Raw genomic sequence first — 14321 nt, forward strand, 5'->3', positions numbered from 1 at the left:
CTACTCAATATTTGGTGGTTCTTCATAATGTTATAGTTGACTTGGGTATAAATTTAATATCCAATTATTAAGCTCAAACTGCAACTAATAGTAGAATCCAAAGAACAACAGGCTTGTCTACTACAGAGGAGAAAAAAATACAGCAGCTAAGTGTTATATTAAAGGTCTTGAGTAGAGCTACTTCTGGGGTCTCAATTTTGGAATTGATATTTCTGCTGAGCTGTTCATTTTAACATTATAAGGCCTAGACTCAAAAGTGTGCCGGAAAAAAGGAATGATATAATAAATGGCATCTTGGCTATTTTGGTACCCTTTCATCCATTATCAGTTATATTTCTTTTTTTTTATTGTGTGTTATTTAATTGGCCAAGAGATCTAAATTACATATTGAACCAGTAATTTAAAATGAGCAGTACTAAGCAATTGTAGGTTTCTTCAAGGTCTATTTGTTCAACCAGCAGTGCCAAGGAATCTGGAATCCTTTCAAGATCTGATTATTGAAATGAGAGTCCAAGTGCCAAGCATTACATTAATGGCATGAGTGAGATTTTTTATTTTAGGTAATAAGCTCAAGCATCAAAGCACTGCAATGTTGGCTTTGGTGAGATTCTTTATTTCAGGTCATAAGATCAAGCACCAAGAACTTCATATGTACATTTCAAATGATACACATATTTTGCTTCTTCTCAGCAATGTATAAAATAACCCATAGCTACATACAATATATGACCAAATGTTTGTGGGCACCTTACCTTATTTATGCACTGCAAGCATTTATATAGCACAGACAATTTACGCCATACTTCATATGAATCTCTGCCTTTTAGGAAATTTACAACCTATCTTATACCCAGACATACACATATTGGGGCCAATTTAGATAGGAGACAATTAACTTACCAGTGGTGGGGGGAAGATCCACACAAGCACACGAAGAACATACAAACTCCATACAGATAATGGGAAAATGGGACTTTATATGACACACACCACTAGAATATAAGGAATCAATTAATTAAAGATAACATATTTATTGATAGAAATGGGAATACTAGGCAATAAAAATTCACCACAATAAGTAACATACAGAATTAAAATAAACATGATTGGTAAATCACATAATGGTAAAAATAATTTCATAACATAAATCAATAAACCTGAATATTTCATAGTAAAAATTGTATTGTACCCAGATATATATTACATGAATAACATGATAAGTTAAAGCAATGGTAGTATATAATTGATTCATGATTCTTGTCTGCTGTGACATAACATGTGTAAAAAGCTTGACAAGTTTCACGGATAACTTCCACTCATCAAGAGCAAGTATAAACTGGATATATTTGTAATAGTTTATAAATTTGCCATAAATGTAGTAATTAATATAACGGGGAGAGGGGGAGCAGAAAATATGATCCCAGCACTCTTACCTATGGGTAGAATCTCTGTTAAAAAGCATAGATATTACTATTAATGGCTGGAGGCATTGTGGGGACATCTTGTGAAAAAGAGTCCCCAATCAATGGCTAGAGTTGTGAATGGTGTAGGGTGTATGCCGATAGGGCTTCTATTAAAAAAAGTATTAATATATAGTAGTGTGTCATAGGATGACTGGCACAATTGATGAATAAGGGGAGAAGTAACCAAATACCAAGAAGAGGGTAGACCATGAAAGGAAAACAAAGGTTTAAAATGAAGGGACTGAATGTATCACCAGGAAAGTGAATGGTAAAGAAAAGAGTACCCACAACAAAACCAGTATAAAATGAATGCTACCAAAATTACCTGGGACTATGAATGGAAAACAGGGTCCAAGATAGTGTATGGAAAACAGGGTCCAAGATAGTGTATAAGTGTCACAGGAGGACAGTGAGTGATCAAAGTGTGTACTCAATCAAGGTGTGGTAATGAATACCGGCCAGTCCGCTGCAGAACAACACCAACCCCTTTATCCCTTATTCCTCTCTTTTTACAAGTAACAAGCAGACATTTGTTCTTTGATAGTCATTAGAAAAGGGGGAAAGCACTGCGCTAAAGCCAGAAATGGAAAGTCTGCTGCTAACACTCAAACAGACAAAGTTTAGCGAGAATGGACAAAAAATTAGTGTAGCGCTAGTGGATAAATTAGTATGGGAAATGGTGATGAAAACCAATCCTATAGAACACACATGTGAAATAATGTGTATGTGTGAATAAAAAAATAATAGTGAATCAGTGTCATCAGTATCAATCAGTATCAGTGAATAAACTATAAAACAATGAAATAAGTGACATCAGTAAATTCACTAAGTATATGGATTCAATGGACAAATACACATAAATCCTAATGAATATTGACAACTGAAAACTGAAACATGTATACAAATGTATAGTCCACATGCATTAAATGGTAGAGAATATCAATGATGATCTTCACAGCAGAAGAATAGACAACCACACAAATCAACCAGGGGCAACGGCTTGTCTGAAGTTATACCAATTATAAAAAAGGTTAGGTACTCTTACCAGAGAAATTGGACACATCTGTCATATGACAGTGGGTCATAAGCGCTTGAAATCCTGACTGGTCTCAATCAGGTGTTGAGCGTTTCAACAAGACCTGGTGGTGGGTCGTCACTGTATCATCTCTGGGTTCCACAGTTCACTGGAACTCCTGATATAAATGGCTGGATCATACGTCGCCAGGCTCCACAGAGTCAAAACACTCACATTTGAATGGCATCCAAGGTATGGTAGATCATGTAAAAGAAGTTAAAAAAGAAAGAGGGGCTCTGGATGGTGCAGGTCAGAAAGTAACCAATGGGTTTATTGAAAAAGTAATCAAAAAAATTACATAAAAACAATAAGTGATCACAAATTAAAGTCGGACATAAAATATATCGTAAAAGCAATGTAGGGTACAAAAAATGCAAGCCCCATCCCTATACTAATTTATCCACTAGCGCTACACTAATGTTTGTCCTTTAATAGTCATTGCCTCATATAAAGTTCCAACATTCTTTCTTTATATCCATACAGATAATGTCCTGGTGCTGATGACCAAGCCACTGTTCTGCTCACCTACATTGTTGTACAAATGCCCAGCCAAATTAATGATTGCATGTGTTTCCAGTGAAGTATGCTACAACATACAAAGACATTTTAGATGTGCACTTCCAACCTTGTGATAACAGTATGAGGAAGGTCCATTTATGTTCCATCATAGCTGTGCTCCTGTCTTCAAAACCATAAAGCCTTGGTTAGATGTTTTTGGTGAAAAGGAATGCATATGGCCTGCACAGAGCCCTGACCTCAACCCTACTGAATACCTTTGGGATAATTTTGAATGCCAACTGTGAGTGAGGTCTTTTTGTCCAACATCAGTACCTGACCTCACAAATGCTCTTGTGGCTTAAAAGACATACAATCCAACAGGCATCCTCCAAAATCTTGGGCGAAGCCTTCCCAGAAGCCTGTAGGCTTTGTTAACTGTAAATAAGAAATTAAGGGGGAGGGCAATGTTATATTAGTTCTGGTGATTTTGAAATAGGATGTCCCAAGTGCATAACTATAACTTATATGGGCCCCGGTGCAAGAATCCACGAAGGTCGCCCCTGACCCCACTCTTCCCGTAAAGCCCAGGGCCCTTCCAATTGATCCTGGGGTCCTTTACTCCCATAACAGGGCCCTTTATTATGGTCCTTCCTGCTGTCTTGGATAAGGTTGCCACCTTTTAATCAAGCAAAACCTGAAATCTTTAGTGGAGTATCACAATACACTATACGTAGAATGCATAATGATCCTGCGCAAACATTAATGTGTATAAAGGAAATTAAACTAGAATGTATAGAAATTATGAGCAACACAGAATAAGTCACTAGTAGCAGTACTGAGTGAGAAAAAAAAACATAAGGCAATACTAAATGCTATAAAACGCATACATCATCTCATCAATTCGGGTATGGGAAGTCTCTCAAATAGTAAAAAGATGTCTCAGTAAATATATATGAACTCTCACCTTCACTCCTTTGTTAAATCACATCAAACTATGGGAATTCTGCTGTTTATCTAGTTCTCCACCACCAGGAGGTCTTTTACTTCTCTGGCACAATGGTGTCAACATAGATATCAAGCCACCAGGGGGCCATCCATCCCTGCAGTAAATATACTGGACGCCAGGTCACCTCCTCCACAATGGTGTAACACTCATTAATAGGGATGAGCCGAACACCCCCCCGGTTCGGTTCGCACCAGAACTTTCGAACGGACCCCAAATTCGTACGAACGTTAGAACCCCATTGAAGTCTATGGGACTCGAACGTTCGAAATGAAAAGTGTTAATTTTAATGGCTAATATGCAAGATACTGTCCTAAAAAGGGTTTGGGGACCTGGCTCTTGCCCCAGGGGACATGGGTCAATGCAAAAAAAACATTTAAAAACGGCCGTTTTAGCGGGAGCACTGATTTTAATGACGATTAAAGTGAAAAAAAAAGTGAAATATTCCTTTAAATATGGTGCCTGGGGGGTGTCTGTAGTATGCCTGTGAAGTGCCACGTGTTTCCCGTGTTTAGAACAGTCCCTGCACAAAATGACATTTAACGGAAATAATGTCATTTAAAGCTGCTTTCGGTTTTAATGTTATATCTGGTTCCTGCAATATGGTTGAAAATCATTGAGAAAAATGGCATGGGTAGCCCTCCCTGCCCATTACCAGCCCCTTTGGGTCTTGTACGCATATTAAGGGGAACCCCGTACCCATATTAAAAAAAGGAAATACGTGTGGCCCCCAGGCCCTATATACTCAGAACAGCAGTATACAGGCGGTGCAAACAAGACAGGGACTGTGTAGGTTTGTTGTGTTAAGTTGAATCTGTTTGTAATTTTCAACCGGTACATTTTTAAAGTGTAGCTCCAGTCAAAAAAACTATTTTTAAGCTTTTTGGAAAACATAGGGAAGGGTTATCACCCCTGTATAATTTGTTTTGCCGTCCGTCTTTTTCAGAGCATGCAGACAGCACGCACAATCTCCTACCGCTGACTGCAAGCTCTATTTAAAACGATCAAGATAGCTAGCTATATAGGTGGATATAGCAGTGTATACTGCGTTCAGAGCATGCAGACAGCACGCACAATCTCCTAACACTGACTGAAAGCTCTATTTAAAACGAGCAAGATATTTAGCTATATACAGTGGTGTGAAAAAGTGTTTGCCCCCTTCCTCATTTCCTGTTCCTTTGCATGTTTGTCACACTTAAGTGTTTCGGAACATCAAACCAATTTAAACAATAGTCAAGGACAACACAAGTAAACATAAAATGCAATTTGTAAATGAAGGTGTTTATTATTAAAGGTGAAAAAAAATCCAAACCATCATGGCCCTGTGTGAAAAAGTGATTGCCCCCTTTGTTAAAACATACTATAACTGTGGTTGTCCACACCTGAGTTCAATTTCTCTAGCCACACCCAGGCCTGATTATTGCCACACCTGTTCACAATCAAGGCATCACTTAAATAGGAGCTGCTTCACACAGTAAGGTCCACCAGAAGATCCTTAAAAGCTACACATCATGCCGAGACCCAAAGAAATTCAGGAACAATTGAGAAAGAAAGTAATTGAGATCTATCAGTCTGGAAAGGGTTATAAAGCCATTTCCAAAGCTTTGGGAATCCAGCGAACCACAGTGAGAGCCATTATCCACAAATGGCGAAGACATGGAACAGTGGTGAACCTTCCCAGGAGTGGCCGGCCGCCCAAAATTACCCCAAGAGCGCAGCGGCGACTCATCCAAGAGGTCACAAAAGACCCCACAACAACGTCCAAGGAACTGCAGGCCTCACTTGCCTCAGTTAAGGTCAGCGTTCATGCCTCCACCATCAGGAAAAGACTGGGCAAAAATGGCCTGCATGGCAGAGTTCCAAGGAGAAAACCACTGCTGAGCAAAAAGAACATCAAAGCTCCTCTCAATTTCTCCACAACACATCTTGATGATCCCCAAGACTTTTGGGACAACATTCTGTGGACCGATGAGACAAAAGTGGAACTCTTTGGAAGGTGTGTGTCCAAGTATATCTGGCGTAGAAGGAACACTGCATTTCATAAAAAGAACATTATACCAACAGTAAAATATGGTGGTGGTAGTGTGATGGTCTGGGGCTGTTTTGCTGCTTCAGGACCTGGAAGACTTGCTGTGATAAAAGGAACTATGAATTCTGCTGTCTACCAAGAGATCCTGAAGGAGAATGTCCGACCATCTGTTCGTGTACTCAAGCTGAAACGAACTTGGGTTCTGCAGCAGGACAATGATCCTAAACACACCAGCAAGTCCACCACCGAATGGCTGAAGAAAAACAAAATTAAGACTTTGGAGTGGCCTAGCCAAAGTCCTGACCTGAATCCTATTGAGATGTTGTGGTATGTCCTTAAAAAGGCCGTTCATGCTCGAAAACCCTCTAATGTAACTGAATTAGGACAATTCTGCAAAGATGAGTGGGCCAAAATTCCTCCAGGACGCTGTAAAAGCCTCATTGCACGTTATCGCAAACGCTTGGTTGCAGTTGTTGCTGCTAAGGGTGGCCCAACCAGTTATTAGGTTTAGGGGGCAATCACTTTTTCACACAGGGCCATGATGGTTTGGATTTTTTTTCACCTTTAATAATAAACACCTTCATTTACAAATTGCATTTTGTGTTTACTTGTGTTGTCCTTGACTATTGTTTAAATTGGTTTGATGTTCCGAAACACTTAAGTGTGACAAACATGCAAAGGAACAGGAAATGAGGAAGGGGGCAAACACTTTTTCACACCACTGTAGGTGGATATAGCGGTGTATACTGCATTCAGAGCACGCAGACAGCACGCACAATCTCCTAACACTGAATGAAAGCTCTATTTAAAACGAGCAAGATATTTAGCTATATAGGTGGATATAGCGGTGTATACTGCGTTCAGAGCACGCAGACAGCACGCACAATCTCCTAACACTGACTAACAGCTCTATTATAAAAGATAGATATATCGCTAGATATATAGGTGAATATAGCGGTGTATACTGCGGTCAGGGCACGCAGACAACAACCACTACAGAAGAGCAAGAACGAAAAATCAGCCGATAACGATCGGTGTATACTGTGTTGAAGGTACACAGAACACCCACTAACTGCTACAGATGCCAACACACTACACAAGGCCGCCGCGCTGGCGGCCTTATATAGTGTGGGGCGTGTACTACACAGCCTGAGCTATGATTGGCCACAGGCATCCTGCCTGTGGCCAATCATGGCTCTCCTCGCTGCCGGCGCTGTGATTGTCCAAGCATGTGGGGTCACAGTGCATGCTTGGCCAATCATGAGCCAGCAATGTACTGCGCCATCGCAGTGCATTGTGGGCCGTGAGCACCACACGAATTTGGTGTGAACGGCCCATAACGTTCGGAATTCGCCGAACGGGCGAACAGCCGATGTTCGAGTCGAACGTATGTTCGACTCGAACACGAAGCTCATCCCTACTCATTAACAAGGAAGAAAGAGGGGAAAAGGATCCTCCAATAGTGTAGTATTTTGTTAAAAAACTGAATTTATTAAAAGCTAAATAAGACTCTCACATTTAATATAAAAAATGACAGCTCTCAAGTAAAATGACTGTCTGGCGTCTTCCGCCAGTCTTACATTACTTCCGGTATTACGTTCGTTCCACTCACTACGCGTTACATCAATCATGTGACTTCTTCAGGGGATCCCCTGAGTACACAGAGAGCCCCCTACATTATAGTCTGCAGAGTGCCACTTACATCAGCGTCCACAGAGCCCCCCTTACATCAGAGTTTGCACAGTGTCCCTTACTTTAGGGTCTGCAGAGCCACCATTACATCAGAGTCACTAGCTATGGGCTATAACAGAGACACTCGCAGCTCTGAGTCCTTCAGCAGCTGGGGAGCCACAGTCTGGGCTCTTGGGGCAGGTGGGACCCACAACACTGGTGGAAATCCAGGGCCCAGTAGCAAGTGCAACCTTTGTGATGCTGGTAGTTCTGCCACTGGGATGTCCAACAAGCTTAAGTAGTAGTGATGGTCAAATTCCTACAAGCCTTTGATAGTGTGGTGTATGGCTTATGGCACTTTTATATATCTTTGCACAACTTTCCCTAAATATTTCAGCACAAATTAGTTAGGATTACCTAATTATTATTATTAATAACAAATCTTTTTCCTTTTTTGTACTCTCTTCAGGTTATGAACGAGAAAAATGTGTCCCGTATTACCATGATCCACCTATTAGGACTTCAGACTCCACACAGCATAACATTTCTAATCTTTTTTCTTTTACTTTTGATTTATTGTTTGACAATATATGGAAACTTCCTGATCATCACATTGGTGTCCTACAGCAAATCCCTCCATTCTCCCATGTATTTCTTCCTCTCCCAGCTGTCTCTATCAGATATGTTACTGGTAACTGACATTCTTCCTAACACACTCCATACTGTTTTAATGAAAGGGATCATAATATCGTTTTCTGATTGCATGACCCAGTTTTTTTCTTTTGTTGTTTTGGAAGGTCTTCAGTGTCTTCTTCTGACAGTGATGTGTTATGACAGATATTTGGCCATCTGTAAACCATTGCATTATACTTTATTAATGAACGTCCATCTCTGCTGGTTGATGATTATCATATGTTGGGTGTTAAGTCTTTTAGTAGGATTGATTAGCACTTTAACAGTATCACAATTGGATTTTTGTGGTCCCGATATTGTCGATCACTTTTTCTGTGATCTTGATCCAATCCTACAACTCTCCTGTTCTGATATTGCTAATGTTCTACTTGAAGTGACAATAATGAATTTTGTTCTTGCTGTCATACCTTTTTTTATTATTATTATATCATATGTATATATTATAATCACCATTTTTTAAATCCCATCTATTACCGGCAGACAAAAAGTTTTCTCAACATGCAGCTCCCACCTGACTATTGTTTGCATTTATTATGGTACTCTAGTTTGTGTTTATTTGGTACTTAGTAGAGGATAGTCAGGGGGTAGCACTAAATTCTTGTCATTACTGTACACTGTGATCACCCCACTCATGAATCCAATTATATACAGCCTGAGGAATAAAGACTTAAAAAAAGCTGTAGCTAAAATCATCAACCACTGTCTGCAATTGCATATCAGTAAATAGTCATAAAATAATAATTTAGTGAGTTTAAATTGAAATTGGTTTTCAGATCTTTGTATCAAAGATGAAATCCATAAGGCTTGATTCACACTTATACATTTGTTGATGCTTTTGCTTTTTGCAGAAATGCATTTCATTTTTTTTTAAACATGGAACACATTCACATCAATTCATTTTAGTGCATCTATGTTTTTGGAAAGGGTTGGGGACTTTTTTTTCACAAAAAGCTGTGTTTTGCATGTAATAGACTTCAATGGACCCACATCCAAAATGCAAGTACTGCGCTTTTAGCGTGATTTTGTCGCAATTTGCAATTTGTGTGGTTTTTTTTGGGGCTATACATTCACTGTATATAGCTGGTTGCTAAGGAGCGGGTCGGCGTCCTTAACAACCGATGAGTCATCAGCTGTCAGCGGGCTTTCCCACTGACAGATGGAAGTAAATAAAACAATTTGATGGCTAAAAAAATTCCCACAAAACCTTACCAGACCCTTTGAGATGGTAGGGATTTGGAGGGGACATGCCAACATTTTTTAAAAAAATAGCATGGTGTTCCCCCCAAAAAATCCATACCAGACCCTTAACCCAAACATGCAGCCTGGTAGGTCAGGAAAGGGAGGGGATGAGCAAGCACCCCCCTACTGAACCATACCAGGCCACATACCCTCATCATGGCCCCCCCCCTCCCTAAAGCACATTGTCCCCATGTTGATCGGGACAAGGGCCTCTTCCCCACAACCCTGGCCGGTGGTTGTGGCAGTCTGCGGGTGGGGGGTTTAGCTGGATCCATATGCCCCCTTTAACAAGGTAGCCCTCAGATCCCGTCTTATGGTACATTGTACCCCCCTGAAAAAGAGGGGATAGGTATGTCGCTGATCTTATTGAGAGGTGACCTACAACCTCTAAATACTTGAGGGGTGTGTGTGAAGGGTGCATTTAGTGCAAAAAGTGACTAAAAGTGCAGAAAATAATTATTTGTATATTCACAAGAATCCACAAAAAATCATACTGTGTAAACTTCCTAACCGCTTATACATAATGCAAATTGTTATGTTCAAACAAAAATAAAATAAAATAAACACAATTCTGTAATTCAAAGTGACATTTCTGTGCAAAAAAATCCAACATATATGACTGGTGTATATTGTTGCTGTGAAACTGGGTTCAGAAATATGCATAATATATAAAAAAAAAAGTCCAATAAAGTGACAATGTGCTCCTTCAAATTGTTCTGTGCTTCTTAGAAAACAGTGTCCCATAAGAAACACACTCACTGCTATTATTCACCCCACAAGGAGGTATTTCACCTTCACATTATGAGCCACTGTGTAGCCCGTGGAGTGGGAGGAAATTTCCTGTCCTGTGTTCCCCAAGTGCCTCCTTGTCTGCGATGTAAGTGGTCTCCTCTCTGTTAACCTCTTAGATGTTGCCCACATGTAGAGAGGAAAGAGACTCCATAGAGTGATACCATACAAATATCCAAAAATGTATTAATAATACTGATGGGTACTCACATTTAATAAAAATCATTAAAAGTGAAAACAGTATTTAAAAACAGGAAACTGGAGTGATCTGCGCTCCACGGCTCGAAACAGGAAGGGATGCAATGACATGGTATAGTCCTGCCCTACCTGTTTCGTCAATGGGGCGTCATCTGGAGCGGTGCCATCTTGCTACACCATCCTGTTTTTATATGGTATGAGGTGTGCCCTAAATTGATGGCCATGTGACCGCGCCAATTTTTGGTTAGTCCAGGCTTTGGCATGGCGGATGCTATTGCTAGTAGTGTGATTTAAATTGCCAATAGACAACACTACTCACAACATGACGAGGGGTAATTTTAAAAGGACTACTTAACTCCAAGTTGCAATAGACACACCGCATAATACCAAAATACATATCATAATGCACAATATTATAAAAATGGGTAAGAAATATAATTGCATTATGATATTCTGCTGGACTAGTAAAGTCCAGGTAAAGGTAAAAAATGATGTTAGAGGATATATAGGGACATCCACAGGTGGACACAAAAGTAAAGAGGATATTATTGCAATAAAAAATTCAAAAAAGTTTAAAAAAAGCAAAAAATCACAGCAAGTCGCATGAAAAAAATGATAAAAAAGTATGTAAAGTGTATTTATACATGCCTTCATCATTCAAAAATGCAGAAAATCGCAGCCAGTTGCATAAAGTCGCAAATTGCAAAAAATTGCTAAAAATTGTAGAGTGCATTTATACAAAAATGCCTTCATCATTCAAAATAGTGTAATGGTGTTTTACTAGTGGCATCTTAGATTAAAGGTGGAATTGATGTATAGTGTAGTAACATCATGAGAAATAGGAAAAAAAGGAGGAAAAAGAAGGGGGGTGTAATTGCGGCGAAAGTGCAAAAAAGCCAAAAATTGCAAAAAATTGCAGAAAAAACGCTGCAAATCACATAAAGCCACAAACAGCTAAAATTGCTGAGAAATATATGCCAGATGTATCACATGCATACAGAAATTCTTTAAAAACATATGATGAGGACCATAATTGATAAGGGACCCTTTTATAGTAAAAACTTTGACAGAAGGAGATAAAATTAGAAGTTGGGGAGGAAGCAGTTTAAATCTATGTCAATGTTCAGGCCTTTAGGCTGAAGGGTGTCTAAAGTAAAGATCCACCTGGTCTCATTTTGGGAGATGTTTAGATTTTCTCTTCTCACACCATGAATTTGTTCCTCCTCTCATCTATTAAGAAACAGGTTTGTGACGCTGGGGGCATATTTGGCCTCCAGAGCTACTCCCTTAGTTTGCGTGTAATGTTCTCCCTTGTACCAAAAGAAGTTCAGTCTCATTGCCATCCTTAGGCCTTCTAAAATATAGTTAATCTGGGCTTGTTTTAGCTGTGTTTGGGTCTGCAGAACCCAGTGGTGTCACTAGGGTTGGTGTCACCTGGTGGGAAAAAAATGGTGTCACTCCCCCACCAACTATAGTCCCCCCTCAGTACAGACCCCCCTCCACTAACTACAGACCCTCCTCCCACAGTATAGATCCCCCTCCCTCAATACAGACCACCCTCCATCAATATAGACCTCCTCCCTCAGTATAAACCTCTCCCCCTCAGTACAGACACCCCTTCAGTGCAGACCCCTCCATCAGTACAGACACCCCCACCTCAGTACAGACACCCCCACCTCAGTGCAGACCCCCTCAGCATTACAGACACCCCCCGCAGTGCAGACCCCCCAGTGCAGACCCCCTCAGCATTACAGACACCCCCTCAGTGCAGACCCCCTCAGTACAGACACCCCCTCAGTGCAGACCCTCCAGTGCAGACCTCCCAACAGTACAGACACCCCCTCAGTGAAGACCCCCCAGTGTAGACCCCCCAACAATACAGCCTCCCCCTCAGTGCAGACCCCCCTCAGTTACAGACACCCCACCAGTGCAGACCCCCCCCAGCAGTACAGACACCCCCCTTACATACCTTAGAACAGCAGACAATCATATATATACACACAGTGGTGTGTGTGCCTCGAGATCGGCTCCTCCTCCTCTGTGGATATAAACAGAGAGGAGGGGGAGGCGGCTTTGTTCCGTGCTGAGGGACACACCTCTGGCAGATGACACCCGGGTGTGGCCCGCACCCCCCTTACCCGCCTAGTAACGCCACTGGCAGAACCCATTCTACATTGCTAATACCATCCTCTTGTATAATGTTGGTATAGAGTGAGTTGACACTGATTGTTACTAAAAAATGTTTTTTTTCATGATGGTGCCTTTTGGCAATCTCCAGGTGGGCTGTCATGTGCCTTTTACTGAGGAGTGGCTTCCGTCTGGCCACTCTGCCATACAGGCCTGATTGGTGGAGTGCTGCAGAGATGGTTGTTCTTCTGGAAGTTTCTCTTCTCTCCACAGAGAAATGCTGGAGCTCTTTCAGAGTGACCATCGGGTTCTTGGCCTTCTTACCTGATCACTCAGTTTAGCTGGGCGTCCCGCTATAGGAAGAGTCCTGGTGGTTCCAAGCTTCTTCCATTTACAGATGATGGAGGACACTGTGCTCACTGGAACCTTTAATGCAGCAGACATTTTTCTGTACCCTTTTCCAGATCTGTGCCTCAATACAATTCTATCTCAGAGGGCTACAGAAAATTCCTTGGAATTCATGGCTTGGTTTGTGCTCTGACATGCACTGTTAACTGTGGGACCTTATATAGACAGGTGTGTACCTTTCCAAATTGTGTCCAATCTACTGAATTTACCACAGGTGGACAATCAAATTGTAGAAACATCTCAAGGATGATCAGTGGAAACAGGAGGCACCTAAGCTCAATTTTGAGTGGCATGGCAAAGGCTGTGAATACTTATGTACATGGGATTTCTTTATTTGTTTTTTTCAGTTTTAATAAATTTGCCAAGATTTCAAACAAACTTCTTTCACATTGTCATTACGGGGTGTTGTTTGTAGAATTTTGAGGCAAATAATAAATGTAATTCATTTTGGAATAAGGCTGTAACATAACAAAATGTGGAAAAAGTAAATACTTTCTGGATGCACTTGTAAATCTGATTATTTATTTTTTCTTATCCACTTGAAGATCTACCCCACTTCATGATTAGGCCATTTTTTGCAATACAACACTGTATTACTTTAACTGACAATTGCACGGTCATGCAGCGATGTACCCAAATTTAATTTAATATAATAATATTTTTTTACTTTCTGCTATAAAACAACTAAATACAAAAATCCAATAACATTTTTTATAAATCAAATTTCTTTCTTCCATTCAGTTTTTATTGTTTAAGGTTCAAAACAGAAAAAAGAAGCTAGTAATGCAACGTGAATGACAAAGTTTACAATACAGAACCACATTACATAGTGACATATGAAGACAAGTAGAATACTGTATGTGTATTAGTAAAAGGGTAATATATGTACAAAGTGAGGACATACAACTTGCCAGGTTGGGCAATTGTACTAGGATATCAGATGGGGACATAAATAGAAAATGACCAATCATTGCCTAGAAGATGTATCTGAGACCTTTTAGAAAGGTATATAGGAACCAGACATGGTATAGAGAAGAGAAGATGTGGAAATAAGTTACATTTTGCCTCTCCAATGAGGGTCAGGTTGAACCTGCCCAGGGTGTGGCTCCTATCATGGGATGAGGGCTC

At 40.4% G+C, this 14321-nt stretch overlaps 1 pseudogene; it reads left to right on the plus strand.

Moving 5' to 3' along the window:
* Positions 1 to 8196: 8196 nt before the first annotated feature.
* Positions 8197 to 9405, plus strand: LOC143963930 (olfactory receptor 11L1-like; annotated as a pseudogene).
* Positions 9406 to 14321: the final 4916 nt, after the last annotated feature.

The sequence above is a fragment of the Lithobates pipiens genome, unplaced genomic scaffold (assembly GCF_037356315.1).
Source record: "Lithobates pipiens isolate NorthernLeopardFrog02 unplaced genomic scaffold, aLitPip1_a1.2 Scaffold_8, whole genome shotgun sequence".
In the NCBI taxonomy this organism is placed as follows: Eukaryota; Metazoa; Chordata; class Amphibia; order Anura; family Ranidae; genus Lithobates; species Lithobates pipiens.